Below are 19280 nucleotides of genomic sequence, written 5' to 3'. Positions count from 1 at the left end.
CAATATTGAAACTGACTCTTATTGAAGAATTATTGAAAGATGAATTTCAGCAAGAAGAGAAGGGAAGGATGAAGTGTAATGCAAGAATACTAGGTGTGCCTATAAATCTGGAAAATATCTTAATAAATGTAAGTAAGTGTTGGTTGTATAATACTAGTAATGACAATAAGAACAGTACTGTTGACATTAAAACAGAGAACTAAAGAAACAATAATTACCTGGACTCTAAAGGATATCAGAGGGAATGAGAAAATCTATAATGTTCTTTCCTTATTTAGAAAGAAGATTGAGATGTTGAATAAATTTAGGTTTTAATAAAAAAATATATATGTCTAAATATATATTTAGATTATTGGGTTAATCTTTCAAAGAATAAAAATGGAAGATAGAACTTCCAAGTCAATAGAGGGAAAAATAAAAACAAAAACAGGACAACTTTATGAAAACAAGTAAGAAAGGAAAAAAAGGGAAAATGTGGAAAATATAAACTAAGTATTTCAGAATAATCTCAGAAATATAAGTTGAACCTATCTATTCAAAGATGTACACTTAGACTAAATTTTTAAAATTTAGCTCTGTGCAAGTTAGAGAAAAACATATAAAACAAAATTATATAGAAATGTTGGAAATAAAGAAATCTAAAAGTTACCAGTGAGTACTCATCAAAACACAGAAGCTATTACAGCATTATTTAAAGCAGATAATATAAGATATAAAATTAAAAGCACTGAGAAACAAGAAGAAAAGTAGTCTTAAGTCAACTAACTCAAGATGGGGAGTAGAAGAACGTGCACCCATCTTCTCCTGTGAGAACTCCAAATTCACAACTAATCGCTGAACAACCAGTGACAGGAGAATGATGGATCCCCACACCCCCACCCCCACCCCCTGACACACACACAAAAAGATACCACATGTCCAAGGGCAAAGGAAAAGCCCCAATAAAACCATAGGAGAGGAGAAATTGCATTTCGAATCAAGCCCCATACCCGCCAAAGATGCTCAGAGGGTTCAAAGAAAACCTTTTGTGCATCAGAAACCAGGAACCCTACAAGAGACTGGGCCAGACCTGCCTTAGATTGTTTGAGTGTCTCCTGTGGAGGCACAGGTCAGCAGCGGACTGTGAGGGGACAGGGGCTTTGGCTCAGCAGACCTGGGGATTGAAGTGTGTGAGCCCCACCAGACAGCCTCCGAGCAGACAACCCACAAACTGGAGAATAATTATACCAAAGGAGTTCTAGAACTGTTGTGAAAGTTCTAGGGCCCACAACAGATTTCCCAAACTGGGGATCTGCCAAAGGGACTGAGATCCCCCAGATCATTTGAAGACCAGTGGGATTTGATTGCAGAATGTCCACAGAACTGGAGAAATAGACTCTTGAAGCGCACAAACAAAACCTTGTGCAGACCAGGACCCAGGAGAAAGGAGCAGTTACCTCACAAGAGACTGAGCCAGACATGCCTGTTGGTGTCCAGGAGTCTCTGGCAGAGGCATGCCATGTGGCTTGCCATGTAGTTGGAGGCACTGGATACAACAGTCCTGGCATAAACCCTTTTGAAGGAGGTCACCATTACCACCATTATTCCAGCCATAGTTTGGCCTAGGCCAACTAGAGGAAGGTGGGCACAGGAGGTCCTAGAGGACCTATTCCACATTCGAGGTCAGGAGGGGTGGCAGTGAGGAGATACCCCTCATACAAGGTAAGGAGCAGTGGCTGCAGTTTGCTGGACCAGCCGTGAAGAAATACCCCACGTCCAAGGTAAGAGAAATCCAAGTAAGACGGTAGGTGTTGCAAGAGGGCATGAGAGGGCAGATACACTGAAACCACAATCACAGAAAACTAGTCAATCTATTCACACTAGAACCACGGCCTTGTCTAACTCAGTGAAACTAAGTCATGCCCGTGGGGCCACCCATGACGGGCGGTTCGTGGTGGAGAGGTCTGACAGAATGTGCTCCACTGGAGAAGGGAATGGCAAACCATTTCAGTATTCTTGTCTTGAGTGAACAGTATGAAAAGGCAAAATGATAAGATACTGAAAGAGGAACTCCCCAAGTCATTAGGTGCCCAATATGCTACTGGAGATCAGTGGAGAAATAACTCCAGAAAGAATGAAGGGATGGAGCCAAAGCAAAAAAAAAATACCCAGTTGTGGATGTGACTGGTGATAGAAGCTGTAAAGAGCAATATTGCATAGGAACCTGGAATGTCAGGTCCATGAATCAAGGCAAATTGGAAGTGGTCAAACAAGCGATGACAAGAGTCAACGTCGACATTCTAGGAATCAGCAAACTAAAATGGACTGGAATGGGTGAATTTAACTCAGATGACCATTATATCTACTACTGTGGGCAGGAATCCCTTAGAAGAAATGGAGTAGCCATCATGGTCAACAAAAGAGTCCAAATGCAGTACTTGGATGCAATCTCAAAAATGACAACAGAATGATCTCTGTTTGTCTCCAAGGCAAACCATTCAATATCACAGTAATCCAAGTCTATGCCCCAACCAGTAATGCTGAAGAAGCCAAAGTTGAATGATTCTATGAAGACCTACAAGACCTTTTAGAACTAACATCCAGAAAAGATGTCCTTTTCATTATAGGGGACTGGAATGCAAAAGTAGGAAGTCAAGAAACACCTGGAGTAACAGGCAAATTTGGCCTTGGAATACAGAATGAAGCAGGGCAAAGACTAATAGAGTTTTGCCAAGAAAATGCACTGGTCATAGCAAACACCCTCTTCAACAACACAAGAGAAGACTCTACACATGGGACATTACCAGATGATCAACAACAAAATCAGATTGATTATATTCTTTGCAGTCAAAGATGGAGAAGCTCTATACAGTCAACAAAAACAAGACCAGGAGCTGACTGTGGCTCAGATCATGAACTCGTTATTGCCAAATTCAGTCTTAAATTGAAGAAAGTAGGGAAAACAGCTAGACCATTCAGGTATGACCTAAATCAAATCCCTTATGATTATACAGTGGAAGTGAGAAATAGATTTAAGGGACTAGATCTGATAGACAGAGTGCCTGATGAACTATGGAATGAGGTTCATGACATTGTACAGGAGACAGGGATCAAGACCATCCTCATGGAAAAGAAATGCAAAAAAGCAAAATGGATGTCTGGGGAGGCCTTACAAATAGCTGTGAAAACAAGAGAGGCAAAAAGCAAAGGAGAAAAGGAAAGATATAAGCATCTGAATGCAGAGTTCCAAAGAATAGCAAGAAGAGATAAGAAAGCCTTCTTCAGCAATCAATGCAAAGAAATAGAGGAAAAGAACAGAATGGGAAAGACTAGAGATCTCTTCAAGAAAATTAGAGATACCAGGGGAACATTTCATGCAAAGATGGCCTCGATAAAGGACAGAAATGGTATGGGCCTAACAGAAGCAGAAGATATTAAGAAGAGGTGGCAAGAATACACAGAACAACTGTACAAAAAAGATCCTTACAACCAAGATAATCATGATGGTGTGATCCTCAGCTAGAGCCAGCCATCCTGGAATGTGAAGGCAAGTGGGCCTTAGAAAGCATCACTACGAACAGAGCTAGTGGAGGTGATGGCATTCCAGTTGAGCTGTTTCAAATCCTGAAAGATCATGCTGTGAAAGTGCTGCACTCAATATGGCAGCAAATTTGGAAAACTCAGCAGTGGCCACAGAACTGGAAAAGGTCAGTTTTCATTCCAATCCCAAAGAAAGGCAATGCCAAATAATGTTCAAACTACCGCACAATTGCACTTATCTCACACTCTGGTAAAGTAATGCTCAAATTTCTCCAAGCTAGGCTTCAGCAATACGTGAACCGTGAACTTCCAGATGTTCAAGCTGGTTTTAGAAAAGGCAGAGGAACCAGAGATCAAATTGCCAACATCTGCTGGATCATCGAGAAAGTAAAAGAGTTCCAGTAAAACATCTATTTCTGCTTTACTGACTATACTAAAGCCTTTGACTGTGTGGATCACAATATACTGTAGCAAATTCTGAAAGAGATGGGAATACTAGACCACCTGACCTGTCTCTTGAGAAGCCTTATATACAGGTCAGGAAGCAACAGTTAGAACTGGACATGGAACAACAGACTGGTTCCAAATAGGGAAAGGAGTACATCAAGGCTGTATATTGTCACCCTGCTTATTTAACTTCTATGCAGAGCACATCATGAGAAACGCTGGGCTGGAAGAAACACAAGCTGGAATCAAGATTGCCAGGAGAAATATCAATAACCTCAGATATGCAGATGACACCACTCTTATGGCAGAAAGTGAAGAGGAACTCAAAAGCCTCTTGATGAAAGTAAAAGAGGAGAGTGAAAAAGTTGGCTTAAAGCTCAACATTCAGAAAACGAAGATCATGGCATCTGGTCCCATCATTTCATGGGAAATAGATGGGGAAACAGTAGAAACAGTGTCAGACTTTATTTTTTTGGGGGGTGGGGACTCCAAAATCACTGCAGATGGTGATTGCAGCCATGAAAGTAAAAGACGCTTACTCCTTGGAAAAAAAGTTATGACCAACCTAGATAGCATATTGAAAGGCAGAGACATTACTTTGCCAACAAAGATCCATCTAGTCAAGGCTATGGTTTTTCCAGTAGTCATGTATGGATGTGAGAGTTGGACTGTGAAGAAAGCCGAGTGCCGAAGATATGATGCTTTTGAACTGTGGTGTTGGAGAAGACTCTTGAGAGTCCCTTGGACTGCAAGGAGATCCAACCAGTCCATTCTTAAGATCAGTCCTGGGTGTTCTTTGGAAGGAATGATGCTAAGGCTGAAACTCCAGTACTTTGGCCACCTCATGTGAAGAGTTGACTCATTGGAAAAGACTCTGATGCCGGGAGGGATTGGGGGCAGGAGGAGAAGAGGACAACCGAGGATGAGATGGCTGGATGGCATCACTGACTCGATGGACATGAGTCTGAGTGTACTCCGGGCATTGGTGATGGACAGGGAGGCCTGGCGTGCTGAGATTCATGGCGTCGCAAAGAATCGGACATGACTGAGTGACTAAATTAACTGAACTGAACTGAACTAGAGGAAGGCAACACAGTCTCACCCATCAATTGGTTTAAAGATTTAGTGAGCATGGTCCTGCCCATCAGAGCAAACCCAGATTCCCCTACAACCAGTTCCTCCCATCAGGAAGCTTCCATAAGTCTCTTGTCCTTATCCATCAGAAGGCAGAGATAATGAAAAGCACAATCACAGAAAACTAATCAAACTGATCGCTTGCATCACAGCCTTAGCTAACTCATTGAAACTATGAGCTATGGCATGTAGGGTCACCCAAGGTGTACAGGTCATGGTGGAGAGTTCTGACAAAACGTGGTCCACTAGAGAAGGGAATGGCAAAACACTTCAGTGTTCATGCCTTGAGAACCCCATGAATGCTATTAAAAGGCAAAAAGATATAACACTGAAAGACAAACTTCTCAGGTCAGTAGGTGCCCAATATGCTACTGGAGAAGAGAGGAGAAATAGCTCTAGATAGAATGAAGAGGCTGAGTCAGAGCAAAAACAGCCCCCAGTTGTGGATGTGATTGTTGATGGAAGTAAAGCCTGATTCTGTAAAGAACAATATTGCATGAGAACCTGGAATGTAGGTCGATGAATCAAGGTAAATTGGAAGCGGTCAAAAAGAGATGGCAAGAGTGCATATTGATTTTTTAGGAATCAATGAACTAAAATGGACTGGAATTGGAGAATTTAATTCAGATGACCATTATATCTACCACTGTGGGCAAGAATCCCTTAGAAGAAATGGAGTAGCCCTCATAGTCAACAAAAGAGTCCAAATTGCAGTACTTAGGTGCAGTCTCAAAAGCAACAGAATGATCTGTTTGTTTCCAAGGCAAACCATTCAATATCACAGTAATCTAAATCTATTATACCTCAACCACAAATGCTGAAGAAGCTGAAGCTGAATGGTTCTATGATGACCTACAAGACGTTCTAGAACACCAAAAAAAAAAAAAAAAGTCTTTTTCATCATAGAGGACTGGAATTCAAAAAGAGGAAGTCAAGGGGTACCTGGAAGAACAGGCAAGTTTGGCCTTGGAGTACAAAATGAACCAGGGCAAAGGCAAACAGACTTTTGCTAAGAGAACTCACTGGTCATATCAAAAACTGTCTTCAAACAACACAAGGGATGACTCTACTCACGGACATCACTAAGTGGTGATGATCAATACCACTGATGGTCAATACCAAAATCTGATTGAATATATTCTTTGCAGCCAAAGATGGTGAAGCTCAATACAGTTAGCGCAAAAAAAAAAAAAAAAAAAAAAGACCAGGTGCTGACTGTGGCTCAAATCATGAACTCCTTATTGCAAAATTCAGACTTAAATTGAAGAAAGTAGGGAAAACCACTAGGCCATTCTGGTATGACCTAAATCAAATCCCTTATGATTGTACAGTGGAACTGACAAATATATTCAAGGGATTAGATCTGATAATTAGAATGCCTGAAGAATGATGGACAGAAGTTTGTAGCATTGTACAAGAGGCAGTGATCAAAACCATCCCCAAGAAGAAGAAATGAAAAATGGCAAAATCATTGTCTGAGGAGGCCTTACAAATAACTGAGAAAAGAAGAGAAGTGAAAGGCAAAGGAGAAAAGGAAAGATATATCCATCTGAATGCAGAGTTCCAAAGAATAGCAAGAAGAGATAAGAAAGCCTTCCAAAGTGATCACTGTGAAGAAATAAAGGAAAACAGTAGAACAGAAGAGTAGAGATCTCTTCAAGAAAATTAGAGATGCCAAGAGAACATTTCATGCAAAGATAGGCGCAATAAACAACAGAAACGGTATGGGCCTAACAGAAGCAGAAGATATTCAGAAGAGATGGCAAGAATACGCAGATGAACTTTATGAAAAAGATCTTAATGATTCAGATAAGCACGATGGTGTGATCAGTCACCTAGAGCCAGACATCCTGGAATGTGAATTCAAATGGGCCTTAGGAAGCATCACTATGAACAAAGCTAGTGGAGGTGACAGAATTCCAGTTGAGCTATTTCAAATCCTAAAAGATAATGCTGTGAAAGTGCTGCACCCAATATGCCAGCAAATTCGGAAAAGTTGGCAGTGGCCCAGGACTGGAAAAAGTCAGTTTTCACTCCAATCCCAAAGAAAGGCAATGCCAAAGAATGTTCAAACTAGCACACAATTGCATTCATCTCACACACTAGCAAAGTAATGCTCAAAATTCTCCAAGAGAGCCTTCATTAGTTAGTACATAAACTGGGAACTTCCAGATGTTCAGGTGCTTCATTGACTATGGCAAAGCCTTTGACCGTGTGGATAATAACAAACTGTAGAAAATTCTTCAAGAGATGGGAATAACACTCCACCTCACTTGCCTCCTGAGAAATCTGTATGCAGGTCAAGAAGCAACAGTTAGAAACTGACATGGAACAATGGACTGATTCCAAATTGGGAAAGGAGTATGCCAAGGCTTTATATTGTCACCTTGCCTATTTAACTTATATGTAGAGTGGTTATATGGCAAATGCTGGAATGGATGGAGCACAAGTTGGAATCAAGATTGCTGAGTGAAGTGAAATGAAATGAAGTCGCTCAGTCGTGTCCGACTCTTTGTGACCCCATGGACTGTAGCCTATCAGGCTCCTCCATCCATGGGATTTTCCAGGCAGGAGTGCTGGAGTGGATTGCCATTTCCTTCTCCAGGGGATCTTCCCGATCCAGGAATTGGACCCAGGTCTCCCGCATTGCAGGCAGACGCTTTACCATCTGAGCCACAGGGAATATCAACAATCTCAGATATGCAGATTACACCACTCATATAGCAGAAAGTGAAGAGGACCTAAAGAGCCTGTTGATGAACATGACAGAGGAGAGTGAAAAAGCTGGGTTAAAACTCAACATTCAAAAAACGAAGATCATGGTATCCGGTCCCATCACTTCATGGCAAATAAATGGGGAAACAATGGAAACAGTGACAGACTTCATATTCTTGGGCTCTAAAATCTCTGCAGATGCAGCCATGAAATTAAAAGTCACTTGCTTCTCAGAAGGAAAGCTATGATCTACCTAGGCAGCTTATTAAAAATTGGAGACATTACTTTACTGACAAAGTTCCACATAGTCAAAGCTAAGACTTTTCCAGCAGTCATGTACGGATGTGAGAGTTGGACTATAAAGAAAGCTGAGTGCCAAAGAGTTGATGCTTTTGAAACGTGGTGTTGGAGAAGACTTGAGAGTCCCTTGGACAGCAAGGAAATCAAGCCAATCAATCCTAAAGGAACTCAGTCTTGAATATTCATTTGAAGGACTGATGCTGAAGTTGAAACTCCATATACTTTGGCCACCTGATGTGAAGAACAGACTCACTGAAAAAGACCCTGATGCTGGGAAAGATTGAAGCCTGGAGGAGAAGGGGATGAAAGAGGATGAGATGGTTGGATGGCATCACCGACTCCATGGACATGAGTTTAAGCAAGCTCTGGGAATTGGTGTTGGACAGGGAAGCCTGGAGTGCTACAGTCCATGGGGTTGTAAAGAGTCAGACATGACTCAATGACTGAACTGACCTGACGTTATAAAACTCCCTAGAATTGTAATAATATAACAAGAAAGTTTCAAAAATATATAAATCTGAAAAGTGTTATAATATAGGAAATGCAAACCTACAGTTATTATGGTATATTTTAACAGATCTTGCTCAGAAACAGATTAAGTAACTGAAAATTATTTAGGGTATTGGGGGGTTGAGAAATAAAAATAGAAAGTTGACTGAATATATATATTAAAAGTTATTTTTAATAATCAGACAATATACATTCTTTTTAAGCACACAGAAAACAGTTACATGAACTTTTCTCCTATTAGACTCAAAGACAGTATTCAAAAGTTACTACAAGTCATAATAATAATTAAATAAAATTAAACAGAAACAATAGAAAAAACCCAAAATATCCATACATTTGATACAAAAATAACTCACTTCAAAATAATTTGTGGGTAAAGAGGAAATTCTAATGAGAAAGATAAAATTTTACAACTGACCAATAGTATCACAAGTGCTATCATACTGAAACATACAGAGAGCAGTTAAATTAGAGTTTAGGAGATTTATAGACTCACATTCATATATTTGAAAACAAGTAAGGGAAAGAAAAGAATCTTAGGCATTTAAATAAAGAAGCTAGAAACAAGACAAGGAATAAATCAAAAGAGAAATAAAAAGAAGTAAGAAGTAAATATTAAAGAAGAATTTAATCAAATAGTAAACAAATTAATACAATAGCAAGGTCCATTAATAAGGGGGGGCGGAAGCGAAACTAAATAATACTAGGAACAAAGAGATCTAGAAGTGATGACAATAATTCAGCAAGAAATAAGAAAATATCAGGAATTGTTATTCACTTTGTTAGGTATGATAAAGATGTGGTGAATGGAAAAAAGAAAAAAAGACAGTGTTATCAATTAAACATGCTTATGAAATGGCCACTATTTCCAGGATTTCCACTAAAATACCTGGAAGACATAAAGAAAGAAGGAAAAAGAGAGAAAATAAAGGAAAAGTGAGAGGGAAAATGATAAATGTGACAAGACTGGCAAAAATATAATTGCTAAAACTAGGGTTTGTTGGGGCTTCCCTGGTGGTTCAGATGGATTATTTCTTCTACTTTTGTTAAAAAGTTATAAAAGATAAGAGTATAACAATAGATCATCGAGAACTGAAAAAAAATCAAGAACATAATGATAAGTGATACTAATAAAATTACAAAAAGATTATGGACAATTTTTGATTAATAAATAAATTGCCAGAATTGACTTAAGAAATAGAAAATCTATTTTCTAAGAAATAAAAATCATGAAATTAGTAGTCAGATATTTCCTCTGACACTCCAAAAAGTCACCAGGCCCCTAGAGTTTAATGGACTAGTTGTTTTAAACTTAACAAAAAAGAAAGGTATTGTCTTTTTTCCCATACTGTTTGAGAGAGGAAAGAGGGAAACCTACTTATTCAGGCTAACATATCTGGGATGCTAAATCTTAAAAGGTAAATTACAAGACTAGGATTATACATTAAAATATAGTAGCTGTTTTATCTGGGGAGGTGGGAATGATCTAGAGAACTGAAAAGGGTAGTCCAATGGGACTTCAGCTTTATCTATAATATTTTAATTCTCTTATTAAAAGAAGACAAGAAGCAACATGACAAAGTATAACCAAGCAGGACTCTATTGAGTCCTCCTGGGTCAGACCCTCTTAGGTCCTCTGCTTGCCTTTTGTTTGTAGAAAAATTTTAGCTTCCTAGGCCTTTCCCCAAGTTACCAAGAATATGTTTAATCAGAAAAATGAGAAAATGCAGAATTAAAGGGAAACAATCAAGCAAGAAAAGATTATAACAGCTTACCATTAAACAAACTTTATCATTAGATAAAGTTTAATTCCCCCTTGTCTATTAGGTCTATAGATAATATCCTAAGCCCTGTTGTTTAAGCTGTTTTGCAGATACTGAAATGATTAAGAAGTTAGCTGTACACTGACCACAAGCACTTAGACCTCAGATTTGCTGGAACCAGAAGGTTGATGATGTTGACTCCCAATCACTCAGACTGAGTAAGATCTCTGCATGTCCCCACCATGATAATCAACTGACTTCCAACGCAGATTTCAAAAGACCACTGCAAGGGCAGAAAAGAAGTGGCACTCCAGTTCCAGGTAGAATCTCACCTATTCCCAGAATATTTTTTATTTATCTTGCCCTAACATTTTGTCTTAGTCATCCCCTGGGTGCGGAGTTGATTTGTAAACTAAGTTCTCACTTCACCAATCTCTGACAATTGAATAAAACTTGTGCTGCTTTGATCTGTTTTGATTTTTGGCTTTGTGAACTCAAACAGAAAAAGCATTTTCCCTGCCAAGGCAGGGGGCCTCTGCTGGACCAGGGGCCAAGTGGGAGTCCATATGGTCTAATTTGGTAACAAAAAAATTAAGATTTGTTAACTTTGTGTGGTAAAAATTTAATGTTAAATTATTTTTACATTCCTAAATTTTAAAATTTTCTCTAAAAATACTACAACAAATTATTAATACATTGTTTGTTGCTCAACTTCAACAGCAGAGAGAAAATCATCCCTTTAAATCATATTATGTGCCAACCTAATAAACAGCCATCAGACCTGGTCAGTGGTAGGAAGCCTAGAATGTACTATTCTTAAATCCAGAAATCCTCAGTAGTTCAAGTTACTACAGATCTTATAAATATCACTATATTTTCTCATGTAAATTGGTAAAAATTACAGCATTATATTTGTAAAACATTTATTTGCCTATGACATTCCAGAGCTGAGCAGTTATTAATTACTTTACATTCATACATATATTTATTTAACAAATTCTTGAAGAATGCCCACTACATTGCATGCACAGCTTGTCTATCCACTGGGTCTCCATGGGTGAGAGACACAATCCTTGTTCTTAAAGAGAGGAGATGGACAGGAAGGTTAGTACTGACAATACAGTGAAATCAATAGTGCTTAGGGTTACGCAAAGTAATGCTCAAAATTCTCCAAGTGAGACTTCAACAGTACATGAACCATGAACCTCCAGATGTTCAAGATGGATTTAGAAAAGGCAGAGGAACCAGAGATCAAATTGCCAACATCCATTGGATCACAGAAAAAGAAAAATATCTACTTCTGCTTTATTGACTATGGCAAGGCCTTTGACTGTGTGGATCACAATATATTGTGGAAAATTCTTCAAGAGATGGGAACACTAAACCACCCTACCTGCCTCCTGAGAAATCTGTATGCAGGTCAAGGAGCAACAGTTAGAACCGAACATAAAACAATGGACTAGTTCCAAATTGGGAAAGGAGAACATCAAGGCTGTATATTGTCACCCTGCTTATTTAACTTCTATGAAGAGTACATCATGCGAAATGCTGGGCTGGATAAAGCACAAGCTGGAATCAAGGTTGCAGGGAGAAATACAAATAACCTCAGATATGCAGATGACACCACCTTTATGGCAGAAAGTGAAGAGGAACTAAAGAACCTCTTGATGAAAGTGAAACAGGAGAGTGAAAAAGCTGACTTAAAACTCAGCATTCAAAAAATGAAGATCATGGCATCCTATCCCATCACTTCATGGTAAATAGATGGGGAAACAATGGAAACAGTGACAGACTTTATTTTCTTGGGCTCCAAAATCACTGCAGATGGTGACTGCAGCCATGAAATGATTGAAAGATGCTTGCTCCTTGGAAGAAAAGCTATGACCAACCTAGACAGCATATTAAAAAGCAGAGACATTACTTTGATGACAAAGGTCTGTCTAGTCAAAACTATGGTTTCTCCAGTCATGTATGGATGTGAGAGTTGGACCATAAAGAAAGCTGAGTGCTGAAAAATTGATGCTTTTGAAATGTGGTGTTGGAGAAGATGCTTGAGAGTCCCTTGGACATCAAGGAGATCAAACCTGTCCATTCTAAAGGAAATCAGTCCTGAATATTCATTGGAAGGACTGATGCAGAAGGTGAAGCTTCAATACTTTGGCCACTTGATGTGAAGAACTGACTCACTGGAAAGGCCCCTGATGGTGGGGTAGATTGAAGACAGGAGGAGAAGGGGACGACAGAGGATGAGCTGGTTGGATGGCAACATTGACTCAATGTACATTAGTTTGAGCAAGGTCTGGGAGTTGGTTATGGACAGGAAAGCCTGGTGTGCTGCAGTCCATGGGGTCACAAAGAGTCGGACATGACTGAGCAACTGAACTGAACTAGGGTTACACAGATCAGAGATTCATCTGTCCCAGTCTTGAGGATCAGGGAATGTGACACTTGAATCAAGTACTGTTATTAATCATCAAACAAAGGTGGGAGGTGTTGAGGAAAGGGGTAAAAGGTGGTATAATCAAAGGGAATGGCATATGCATACATGAAGAGAACATCTGAGGAACTGCAGGTTTGGGATTGCTGCAGAGGAGGTCAGGGAGTTTAGAAGCTAGATCACTCTAAGGCCTTGCCTCTGCACTTGAAGATTTTGAACCTAATCAGGAAACCACTGAAGTAAGAAATAATATGCTTTCTGTCTATAGTGCAGAAGAGTCAATTTTTATCTGACTCCAATGGGAAGATAACCGGTAGAAAGCACAACATACTGTACCATGTGTGTAAGGGCATTGATGTGGTAGGACCTCAACTTGTGCCTCAGTTCAGTTCAGTCACACAGTCATGTCTGACTCTTTGAGACCCCATGGACTGCAGCATGCCAGGCTTCCCTGTCCATAAGCAACTCCCAGAGCTTGCTCAAACTCATGTCCATTGAGTTGGTGATGCCATCCAACCAGCTCATCCTCTGTCGTCCCCTTCTCCTACCTTCAGTCTGTCCCAGCATCAAGGTCTTTTCCAGTGAGTCACTTCTTCACATCAGGTGGCCAAAGTACTGGAGTTTCACCTTCTGCATCAGTCCTTCCAATGAATATTCAGGACTGATTTCCTTTAGGATGCATGGGTTTGATCTCCTTGCTGTCCAAGGGACTCTCAAGCATCTTTTCCAACACCACATTTCAAAGCGTCAATTCTTCAGCACTCAGCTGTCTTTATAGTCCAACTCTCACATCCATATATGACTACTGGAAAAACCATAGGTTAAACTAGACAGACCTTTGTCATCAAAGTAATGTCTCTGCTTTTTAACATGCTGTCTAGGTTGGTCATAGCTTTTCTTCCAAGGAGCAAGTGATTTTTAATTTCATGGCTGCAGTCACCATCTGCAGTGATTTTGGAGCCCAAGAAAATAAAGTCTGTCACTGTTTCCATTGTTTCCCCATCTATTTGCCATGAAGTGATAGGATTGGATGCCATTATCTTCATTTTATGAATGTTGAATTTTAAGCCAGGCTTTTCACTCTCCTCTTTCACTTTCAGCAATAAGCTCTTAAGTTCCTCTTCACTTTCTGCCATAAGGGTGGTGTCATCTGCATATCTGAGGTTATTGATATTTTTCCCTGCAATCTTGATTCCAGCTTGTGCTTCATCCAGCCCAGCATTTCGCATGATGTACTCTTCATAGAAGTTAAATAAGCAGGGTGACAATATACAGCCTTGATGTTCTCCTTTCCCAATTTGGAACTAGTCCATTGTTTCATGTTCGGTTCTAACTGTTGCTCCTTGACCTGCATACAGATTTCTCAGAACGCAAGTAAGGTGGTCTGGTATTTCCATCTTTTGAAGAATTTTCCACAGTTTGTTGTAATCCACACAGTCAAAGGCTTTGCCTTAGTCAATAAAGTAGAAGCAGATATTTTTCTGGAACTCTCTTGCTTTTTCTGTGATCCAATGGATGTTGATAATTTGATCTCTGGTTCCTCTGTAATCCAGCTTGAATATCTGGAAGTTCTCAGTTTACTTACTGTTGAAGTCTCGCTTGGAGAATTTTGAGCAATACTTTGCTACAATTGTGCCGTAGGTTGAATATTCTTTCACATTGCCTTTCTTTGGGATTGGAATGAAAACTGACCTTTTCTAGTCCTATGGCCACTGCTGAGTTTTCCAAATTTGCTGACATATTGAGTGTAGCACTTTCAGAGCATCATCTTTTAAGGCTTGAAATAGCTCAACTGGAATTCCATCATCTTCCCTAGCTTTGTTTGTAGTGATGCTTTGTAAGGACCATTTGAATTCATGTCCCAGGAAGTCTGGCTCTAGGTGACTGATCACACCATCATGATCATCTAAGTCATTAAGATCTTTTTTGTATCAGTTCAGTTCAGTTCATTTCAGTAGCTCAGTCGTGTCCGACTCTTTAAGACCCCATGAATCGCAGAATGCCAGGCCTCCCTGTCCATCACCAACTCCTGGAGTTCACTCAGACTCACGTCCATCGAGTCCATGATGCCATCCAGCCATCTCATCCTCTGTCGTCCCCTTCTCCTCCTGCCCCCAATCCCTCCCAGCATCAGGTTTTTCCAATGAGTCAACTCTTCTCATGAGGTGGCCAAAGGACTGGAGTTTCAGCTTTAGCATCATTCCTTCCAAAGAAATCCCAGGGTTGATCTCCTTCAGAATGGACTGGTTGGATCTCCTTGCAGTCCAAGGGACTCTCAAGAGTCTTCTCCAACGTCACAGCTCAAAAGCATCAATTCTTCGGCACTCAGCTTTCTTCACAGTCCAACTCTCACATCCATACATGACCACTGGAAAAACAAGAGCCTTGACTAGACGGACCTTAGTCAGCAAAGTAATGTCTCTGCTTTTGAATATGCTATCTAGGTTGCTCATAACTTTTCTTCCAAGGAGCAAGCTTCTTTTAATTTCATGGCTGCAATCACCATCTGCAGTGATTTTGGAGCCCCCGAAAATAAAGTCTGACACTGTTTCTACTGTTTCTCCATCTATTTCCCATGGAATGATGGGACCAGATGCCATGATCTTCATTTTCTGAATGTTGAGCTTTAAGCCAACTTTTTCACTCTCCTCTTTTACTTTCATCAAGAGGCTTTTTAGTTTCTCTTCACTTTCTGCCATAACGGTGGTGTCATCTGCATATCTGAGGTTATTGCTATTTCTCCCAGCAATCTTGATTCCAGCTTGTGTTTCTTCCAGCCCAGCGTTTCTCATGATGTACTCTGCATATAAGTTAAATAAGCAGGGTGACAATATACAGTCTTGACGTACTCCTTTCTTCTGTATTCTTGCCACCTCTTCTGAATATCTTCTGCTTCTGTTAGGTCCATACCTTTCCTGTCCTTTATTGCCCATTTTTGCATTTAATGTTCCCTTGGTGTCTCTAATTTTCTTGAAAAGATCTCGAGTCTTTCCCATTATATTATTTTCCTCTATTTCTTTGCATTGATAACTGAGGAATGCTTTCTTATCTCTTCTTGCTATTCTTTGGAACTCTGTATTCAAATGGGCATATCTTTCCTTTTCTCCTTTCACTTCTCTCTTTTTCTCAGATGTTTTTAAGGCCTCCTCAGGCAAGGATTTTGCCTTTTTTCATTTCTTCTTCTTGGGTATGGTCTTTATCACTGCCTCCTGTACAATATCATGAACCTCCATCCATATTTCTTCAGGCACTCTGTCTATCAGATCTAATCTTGTGAATTTATTTGTCACTTCCACTGTATAACAGTAAAGGATTTGATTTAGGTCATACCTGAATGGTCTAGTGGTTTCCCCTATTTTCTTCAATTTACATCTGAATTTTTCAATAAGGAGTTCATGATCTGAGCCACAGTCAGCTCCCAGTCTTGTTCCTAAGCTTGTGTTATTTGCTGATGGAGCATGCCTGATAGAATCTGATTTGTTTTGGGAACTTAGGCTCCTCCTGAGAGAGAATTCATCCTAATAGAAGGAACATTTGGTGTGTGCAATATCAAATCTTAGTAGTGAAGGGAAGAACTGAGTCTTAGATAAAAAGATACCTATTGGGGTATCTTGGAAAACACTGAAGTGAGAGTGAGGAAGTATTCTTTTGGTATTCTTCAACAGGGTGTACCACATAGAAAGAGACACAGTTCCTCTTCCCAATGCCTCATTTTGCTCTGGAAGTAAGTGTAACTTTTTTTTTTTTTTTAACTTTCAATAGTCAATAACTATGGTAATTAGCAGAGGCAGTTGCAGAGGAGGGGTATCTTGCAGGCAAGGTCAATACTCAAGGCAAGAAGTGGTGGTTCTCAGCAGATGTGGTTGTTTGTGGAGAATGTAGAGGGATGCCTTGTGCTTGTGCTGTTCCTTGGTAGAGTGGTTGACATGTAAATGGCTGGTGAGTGCCGTAATATCTTGCAAAAGAGAGATAGTAGAAGAAGAAAATTTAGCTTGTTAGCACAAAATGTGTACCCTCTTGTAGACACAGATATAATTAGCCTGAAGTGTGCAGATCTTCTTTTCTGTTCTACACTAGCAAGTGGGGGCAAGAAGCAACAAAAGAAACAGTAAAGAGAGAAGGCCTGAACTACCTCTCCCAGATAAGCTGCCCAAATTCCCAGAATACTAGGTCCTGGCAACTCTACGTTCACTTACTGTAAAAGTGTAAAAGGTTAGGTTACTCCCCAGGCTGTAGAACAAGTGCCCAATTGCCCTCAGAGATAGCATATCCCTCATCCAAAAGGAAACCTAGCCTGATCTTGCATCCAGCTAATCTTTCACATTACTGCAACTAGGCACTTTTGTTTTCTTATCATCTTCACAGAGTGCAGAGAGAGATTTTCGTGATTTTTCATGACTCTATTCTCTCCACTTTAATAGCCAAAAGCTAAAACCAAATAAACTTGTTTACAGAGAAAAACCAGCAATTTTGTCTGATCAATTGATCTATCTCATTCTTACTGAAATTGTAATTGTGTTATTCTGACTGACAGATTCTCAAGAGAGATTTAGAAAAATTATTCTTGGTCAAATTCACTAAGAACAGAACGTTTCAAGTGGATGTGTCTGGCTAGAATCTCCCTGAACTATTCAGTAACAGCACATCAAAAGTCTGCTGAATTTTTATTTCCCATCAGAAAAATAACAAAACCAATCTGAAAAATGGGAGTGTTTTGTGGGCAGTTGGTATATAGCCTAGTACTAAATACTTTTTTTTGGCTGCTCCTTTCTTTTTCTCCCCTTCATCAGCTATGTTTAATGGGCTGAGAGAAAGCTGTTTGCTTGCAGAATCTTATTATAGACCAGAAATACACTTGTTCCAGAGAAGAGTAATTTAATTGGTTCCAAGTCAAATGATGTTAACAGGTGTCACCTCACCAATCCAGGACTTAAAATGGGTTATTATAAACAGAACTAATACGTATTTTTCTGGCTTTTGCTCCCATTTGTTATGCAAGACTGCATGCCCCTGTAATGTTCCTCCTGATTATTTCTAGCAACTTTAGGAGGTGGTTGACATGTGCTCATGCACACGTACTGTCAGCTACCACATAATGCCTGCCATTTTCTTGCCCTTTAGCTCAAGTTCTTCTCTGATGCCATCTGCAACTAAGGCCTGCACAGCTTAATATAAACTGCAAGGAAGTCTTGATCAGTATTTCTGCTTCTGCCAGGCTCCGTGACACTTCAGTGGAAGGACATTACATTGCTGGTTCCATGGATACACGAGGTCCACGAGAAGGCACAGGTAGAGGGAGAATCTCTCTGTCCCTTTCAGTGTTCCACACTGCTGAGCTTAATTGTCAAAGAGTTATAGAGCTTTTATCCATAGCTCTCTCTCTTCCCCTAGGACCCAAACAAGCTGTAGTGGAGTAGGATGGGTAGCATTTGTGTCTGGTGGCCTTGGAAGATACCTCTAACATGTGACTGTAATTGAGGTGGACTCCAGCTGCTGTGCTCTGAAATCATAATCAGGTTTTCACAGAGGCCATGATTCCATGGCTGCTCTCAGTCAAGAATTGAGCATGGGAGTAATACAAAGGGGGACACCCTGAGATTCATGGGACACTTCTGATAGATATCTTTGATTTGAAGTTTCCTAACAGCTTTGTCAAACTTTCCTTAGAACTATAGTCCACCTTCCCTTCCTTTTTTTCTCTCACAGGTATTTCTCCCAGTACATTTTTCTTTTTGCATATTTAGTCCCATCTTGTCATCTTGCTTTTCACAGGACCTAGATTAGCACAGGACATCTGTTATGTGCAACAGAATAGCTTAAATATTCTCCCTTTTGCTGAACCACATATATCTTCTTGATGACTCCCCTTCAAAGGAATTTTCTCTCCCAGGTGGCTTCTAGGTCCTTTTACAAACAGATTTGATGTAGACTTCAGTTTCCTCCACCCAGGTTTGCCTGGCATGCTCAGACACATCTAGATCTCAGCAGGAGATGTGATATGATGGAGGCTCAAACTAAGGCCCTTGCTATATATCCTAGAGCATCTATTATGATTCTTCACCAGTTCAATGCATGGTTAGAGAAACAAAAGAAATACAGGCAACTATCCTTGCTTTTGAAATTAAAATGCAGGTAGTGAGATAAAAATCACACATCTGCTACAAGTGGCTTAAAATGCAGATCATGATCATTGATTTTTCAAGGACATGAAGGGAGCTTCAAGGAATATGGTTTCGTCTTTCTCTGGGTTTCTGCTTGTAGGGGATATTGACAGATAATAACAGAAAGCTGTTTCTTCCTGTCTGTGCAGGTCCATGATCGGTTGAATGTGAAGATGAGAGAGGCACATAATCATCATACTCATTACTGTGATGGGCTGAGCCCATCGCCTTTCATCAAGGCCTCACTGAATTCTCCCACTGTGTCAAAGACTTGTTGATTCATGGACTGACATG

This window comes from Ovis aries, chromosome 15 (assembly GCF_016772045.2).
Source record: "Ovis aries strain OAR_USU_Benz2616 breed Rambouillet chromosome 15, ARS-UI_Ramb_v3.0, whole genome shotgun sequence".
Lineage (NCBI taxonomy): Eukaryota > Metazoa > Chordata > Mammalia > Artiodactyla > Bovidae > Ovis > Ovis aries.
This window is presented reverse-complemented; position numbering follows the sequence as displayed.